Genomic DNA, 6,495 nt, shown 5'->3' with positions numbered 1-6,495 from the left:
GCCGGATTCGGTCTTGGCGAGCATGTCGTCTATGTAGACCTCTAATTTGTTACCGGATAAGTCTCGGAATATCTTGTTAACCAGTCTTTGATAGGTTGCCCCAGCGTTTTTTAGGCCGAAGGGCATTACTGTGTAGCAGTACGTCCCGTCTGGGGTGATGAATGCTGTTTTCTCTTCGTCTGGTCGGTGCATCGGAATCTGGTTGTATCCGGAGTATGCGTCCATGAAGCTGAGGTATCGGTGACAGAATTTGCCTATTCTCGGTGGTCGGCTGGTCGGCCTGGGGTGGTCCCGTTGATTCTCTTTGGGTGTTGGGTTTTGGTGAGAAGCCGAGTTGCCGCGCTGGGCGTTGCCGTGCTGCCGTTTGTTGGCGGCAACGACCTGGCTGACTTCTTCGTCGTTTATGTAATCTTTGACGACGTTCTGGATCTCATGCATGGTCCATACTGGTCTGGTGGTGAGGTGTTTGCGAAAATCTTCGTTCATTAGCCCATTGGTCAGGCAAAGGCTTGCGACGGAATCCGTGAGTCCGTCGACCGTTAGGCATTCGTCGTTGAAGCGGTCGAGGTATTTTCTTGTGGATTCTTCTTGTTTTTGCGTGACCCCTAGTAAGCTGATGGGGTGTTTGGCTTTGGTGATCCTAGTAGTGAACTGGGCCATGAACTTTCGTGTAATATCGTGGAAGCTGGCTATGGATCCGTTCGGGAGGGCGTTGAACCATTTGATCGCTGGCCCGGCGAGGGTTACCGGGAAGGCTCTGCATCGGACCGCGTCGGCCGCTCCTTCTAGGTTCATTCTGGCCTCAAAGGCCGTTAGGTGTTCTTGGGGATCCTTAGTTCCATCGTATTTCATATCGGTAGGTTTGTCGAAGCCTTTGGGGAGTTTTGCCCTCAGGATTCTTTCTGTGAAGGGTGTAGCTCCCATTATTGTATGGTCGTTCCTCGTGCGTTTGGTGTTTCGGTCCCTCCGATCTTCGTCTGAGTAGTGTTGATAACTCAGATCTTGAGAAGCGCTGCGGTTATGTTTCTTGTTGTATCGCCGTTCTGGCGATTTCTCGCGTCTGTGATCGCGTGTTGAGCTGCGACCGTCTCTTCTGTCGTGTCGTCGGGTTGGCGACCTTCCGCGGCGAGATCCTGATCTGGAGGTTGCATGGCTTCCGTGCTCGTTGTTATGTTTTCCTTTATCGGTTATCTTGCCTTCGAGTTCTTGGACTCGGAGGCAGAGATCCTGGATGATCTGCGCTGCTCTGTCGCTGGCTTTTTCAGGATGTCGTCGGTTCGTGATGTCGTGATCGTTCGCGTTTTGAATAGTGCTTGCTATTCTTGCTTGGTTCGTTATTTCACGGTGCTCGGGGGTTGGGTTAATTGGTTGAGAGTCATCCTGGCTTGAGGGGGTTTCCTCCAGGACGTCCCCCATTGGGTCCAGCTGGCGCAGGATCCCCACAGACGGCGCCAATGTACGAGATGTCTCTGGTACGGTTTGAAGGGTGGATCAGGAACCCGCGGACAGTGCTGGAGCCGGGTCGTTTGACGGGAGCAATGGGAGTGGTACCTGCAAAGACACTCCGACGCTCAAGTCAGAATGGATCTAAGAGGTAGAAAGTATGAGGAATGAATGAATACCTGGGGGACCTGGGTCCTCTTATTTATAGGTGATGGTGAATATCTTATCTTATCTTATTTGGTTAAGATAAGAGAGAGATATTTGGATTAGAGGTTTTGGAGGGCCGGTGTTTGGGCCTTCGTGTTGAGGCGGGTCGTCCCCGGATAACCGGGTATGCGGGATCCGTGGGTCGGATCCGTAACAAAATACATTTCAAATAAAGTAAGTGCTCTCCTCATTTCCTATGTAGGTCCGTGCCTAGGGATGGCAAAATTTTTCGAGACGCGGGGATCCCTGCGGGGACTGTCCCAAATGGGGATCCGATTGTGGAGAATTTTTCTCACGGGGATGGAGATGGGGGACAAAATTCTCCCGAAGCAGGCGCGGGGACCCGAGCGGGGATCCCCGCTCCGTCCCCGCTATTCTCCGAAATTTATGAATTCCTTGAATTATTCTTAATAGTTTATTTCTCATATATGTTTTTTAGTCATTTCTCACACACACACACACATATATATATATAGAAACCCAAAATTCCTAATCTTTATTTGCATAACCCCTCTTTAATTCAGAGATCCCTAAGGCTGTCCATACTCCATCCAACCTCTCTGCAATCACCCCCTTGTCACCCTTCTCACCGCATCGTCACACCTCACCGTGCCATCACCCTTACCGCGTCGTAATTTCTATTTGCGGCATTCCCTTTCGTAACTCTGCCGTCGTGTCCATTCTCCTCTCTGTTACCGCGTCTCCCACCTCGTCCACTGCTTTTTCCTTTGGCTCGTCGTTGCGTCCCCCCATTGCGTTATTTCGAAAGAAGTCACCATCGTGTCATTTAGACTTTTTGTATAAAATCTTGCAGTTTTTATATAAGATAGATACTTGTAGCTCTATTCATATGAAAATTAATAATTAGTTAGAACTATTATGTAGATAGGGAATGGGATCCCCGCGGGGAATGGGGCCCCGTGGGAATGGGGATGGGGAACAATATTCCCCCACGACGGGGAATGGGGGCGATTAAATTTCTTAAATACTCTCGTCTTAACATTTTTACATATAAACCTGGAAAATGATCATTCCATTATCAAAAAGTATTTTTGATAATGCCACTTTAAATATCATTTTTTGGCATTGTATGCTTTTACGAATTTATAAAAAGAAAAAATGAAATGACATTATCAAAATAAGAATTATGGCAATATCATTTCCTATAAACCTAAATGCCTAATTTTATCTAGTGATGATAATAAGGTTTGCAACTGTTACCGCTGGTGGAGAAAAGCAGAAATGCAAGGCAGAGGAAGACTACGAAAGTAAACAATTTAGAAACCCAATCAGCCATGTCAATGGGAGAAAGACACAGAGATCCGTAAAGCGGAGGGAGTGAAGTGTGTTATGCTCATTACGATGGAGCATACTATTTATATAGTTCCGATGACAAAAACCTATATAATGTGTGAAAAACCCGCTAATTGTTCTTTTTTTTCTAAGACGATAAGTTTAGTTAAAATATAAATCTATGATATTTAGTTATTTTCAAATCATATTAATTTCTACTTCTTACGTATTTTAAACAAAAAAAAAATTTAATTCTTAAATCAGATCAATTCTAGTTTCAAAAGTTCTGAACAATTCGTATACATTTGGAATCATTCGGACCGTGGCACATCCCCTGACCCTAACGGGCTCATGACAATTGTTGACATCTAAGTAAAATTAAATAAATAAATCACAGAAACGGGGAAAATCCCATGAAATAGAAAGAAAATAAAAGGAAAACTAAAGTTATAATTTTAGATAGATATAGAAGAATGCAAGGTTACGCTGTGTATGAAATTATATTATAAATTACATTTAACAATCGTGTGTAAAAATATGCATGAACTTCGTAGGGAATTCAGTTAGATAATATCCAATATTCTTCTATTTAATAAAAAAATGTAAAAATATTAAGTATAAATTTAAAGATATCAAATGATATACGGACTGCAAATTACCTAAGATTCCACAGTGCCGGCTTTGATCGGCCGGTAAGAAGACCAAGTCATGCTTAATTGCTTATCGTGCATTCTCATATATATTCCTAGGCTAAGTTTTAAAATAGTTGGATGAGAGATATGCCTTAATAGATTAACAAAAAGGAATTATCTAGCTTTCTAATCTATTTCAAAACTTTTAATGATATAAAATTAAATTGAATTCTATTAAAAATTAAATTTTAGTCAAAATTAAATTAAATTTTAATATTTAAAATAAATTAATAAAATTATTAAATTTAATTAAATTTTTATTTATATGAGAATGTGATAATGCAATTATTATTATTGAAAGTTCTACGTCCATGTAAAAATTACATTGATGTTATCCAAGTATCTTCCACTACACGCGTTTTACACTTGTTTGTTTTACATGCGCCTCATATAATGTATATAACGTAATCCTTCTTTTGCGTGATCAACCTTTCTCAACATAAACATTGTTCTCTTCTCGCGTTTTCTTTCTTCTTCTTCTTCGATCTTCTTCTTCTTCTCTTCTGTTCGCATTCTTCTTCTTGTTCTTCTTCTTCTTTTTCTTTCTCTTCTTCAACCTAATTAAATTTGTTGTTCTCCTCTGGTCACGTCATTTTCTCTGCATTATGGATCTGGATTGACTTCAACATAATTAGCTTCGTCGTTCTTCTTCTTCTTCGTTTTCTTCGTCGATATGCACTTCTGAATTGAAACAATGAATGAATCAACTTTAAATCAGTTGAATGAGTGCGATTTGGATAATTCTTCTGAAACGCATCAATTTGATGAAGTTTGGATTATTGAATTTTGAATCGAATTCAATGGAATGCAATTGCTAATTTTATTTGAATTGAATTGAATGGACTGAGGTGATCTGTATCTGGATTGAATTGAATTGAATTGATAATATGTAAATTGTAGACAGAGTTGTTTCAAATTTGGTTTTGTATAATGGTTTCGTTCACTGTGAGTAACTATTCGGTTCGGTAAGTACTATAAAGTTTCACCATGTCCATGTGTTCGGTTCGGTATGCAGAAAGGAGTCTAAAAAAATTAGATGAATATATTCTGTTTTGTTCCCTAAGCACTATATAATTGTTTCACCGTAATTAAAATTTTGGTTTACCGTATTTAAGATTTCGGTTCACCGTGCAGACCAACTGTGTTGTGGATGAAAATTTTGTCCCAAAGGTGGGAATGATTTTCAAGATACTAGAAGAAGCTGAAAAGTTCTACAAACATTATTCCAAACTTGCCAGTTTTTCTACAAAAATAAGGAACACGACTCGAGACGGAGACAAGATTAAGAATCAACTAATTGTATGACCAGAGAGGGGAGGTGGAAATCCAAGATATCTCCAACTTTGAAGACAAACCCTTCAGCTGGGTTAAATTGTCCGGCCAGAATTTACGTACATATAATGAAGGATGTTGGTCTTTAGACAATTTCCAAGTTGTTTTGAATCACTCACATCCTTGTTGTCCAAATCAGGCTGAGATGCTCAAACAACATAGAGAGCTTAGCATGTTCGTCCGTCGCACCATCGAAACCCACGAGGAAGCCAAAATTAGACTGAGCAAAACTTACCAATCATTTGTGACAGCAGCTGGCAGCCACGGTGAACTAGATTTTATAGAAAAAGACGTTAGGAATTACATCACAAGGGAAGTACGGAATATTTTCGAAGAAGACGATGCGAAAGAATTTGGGAAGTACCTAGTGGGGTAAGTCTTAAAGTTGTCTCTAACGTTTGAATCGTCCTATTTAAGTCTCTAACGTTTTAAAATTGACTCAATATTGTCCTACCGTTAGGAATCTATTAATGGAATTAACGGCGGGACAAAATTGAGATAATTTTGAAACGTTAGAGACTTAAATAGGACGAAAACGTTGGGGACAAAAATGATACATAGAAATAAATTTTAATTTTATCCTTCACTAATATCAATTTTTTACGGTACATAGTTGTTCAATTATTTTTTAATCACATTTAAGTAAATTATACTTAATCACATTATTTTGATTCTAAATAATTTTTTTTAATAATTTTACTCTTAAAGATTTTTATTCATCATGAAATATTTGTAAAATGACTAAAATCACATTACTTTATTATATATGTATCATTTTTTTCCCACAAATTTATGTACTAGTCATTCAACAAACATTTCATGATGAGTAAAAATTTTTAAGAATAAAATTATAAAAAAAAATAAATTTATTTAGAATAAAATTAATGTGATTAAGTGTAATTTACTTAGATGTGATTAAAAATAATTAAATAATTATGTACCATAAAAAATTGATATTATTGAATGATAAAATTAAAATTTATTTCTATGTATCGTTTTTGTCCCTAACATGCTCGTCAAAAATCCCGAACGTTTCAAAATCGTCTCAATTTTGTCATGCCGTCAATTCCATTAATAGATTTCTAACGGCAAGACAACATTGAGTCAATTTTAAAACGTCAGACACTTAAATAGGACGATTCAAATATTAAAAACAACTTTGAGACTTACCCCAAACGTTGGGGAGAAAAATGATATTTTACTCTAAAATTAAAAATACTTTATATACCATTTAAATAATAATTAATTAAATAATTATGCTAAATTAATATTAAATATTATTATATTAAATATTATTTAAATAATTTTATAAATTAATTTAATCTCAAATTATATATTGTGTATTGTTATATATGAAGTTATTAATTAATTAAGTGAAGTCACAATAGGGACTAAAATTAATTCCTTTAAATGAAGAAGTGAGAGATGCTTTGAATTCTTATTTATTGTTTATGATGCAAAAACTGATGTGGAGTTACTTTTTATGACAGGTGTGACATAAATAAAGACTGAGATGAATTCTTTGCTG

The sequence above is a fragment of the Arachis ipaensis genome, chromosome B03, assembly GCF_000816755.2.
Source record: "Arachis ipaensis cultivar K30076 chromosome B03, Araip1.1, whole genome shotgun sequence".
Taxonomy (NCBI): domain Eukaryota; kingdom Viridiplantae; phylum Streptophyta; class Magnoliopsida; order Fabales; family Fabaceae; genus Arachis; species Arachis ipaensis.
The sequence above is the reverse complement of the archived record's forward strand: the minus strand, read 5'-3'. Positions refer to the sequence as shown.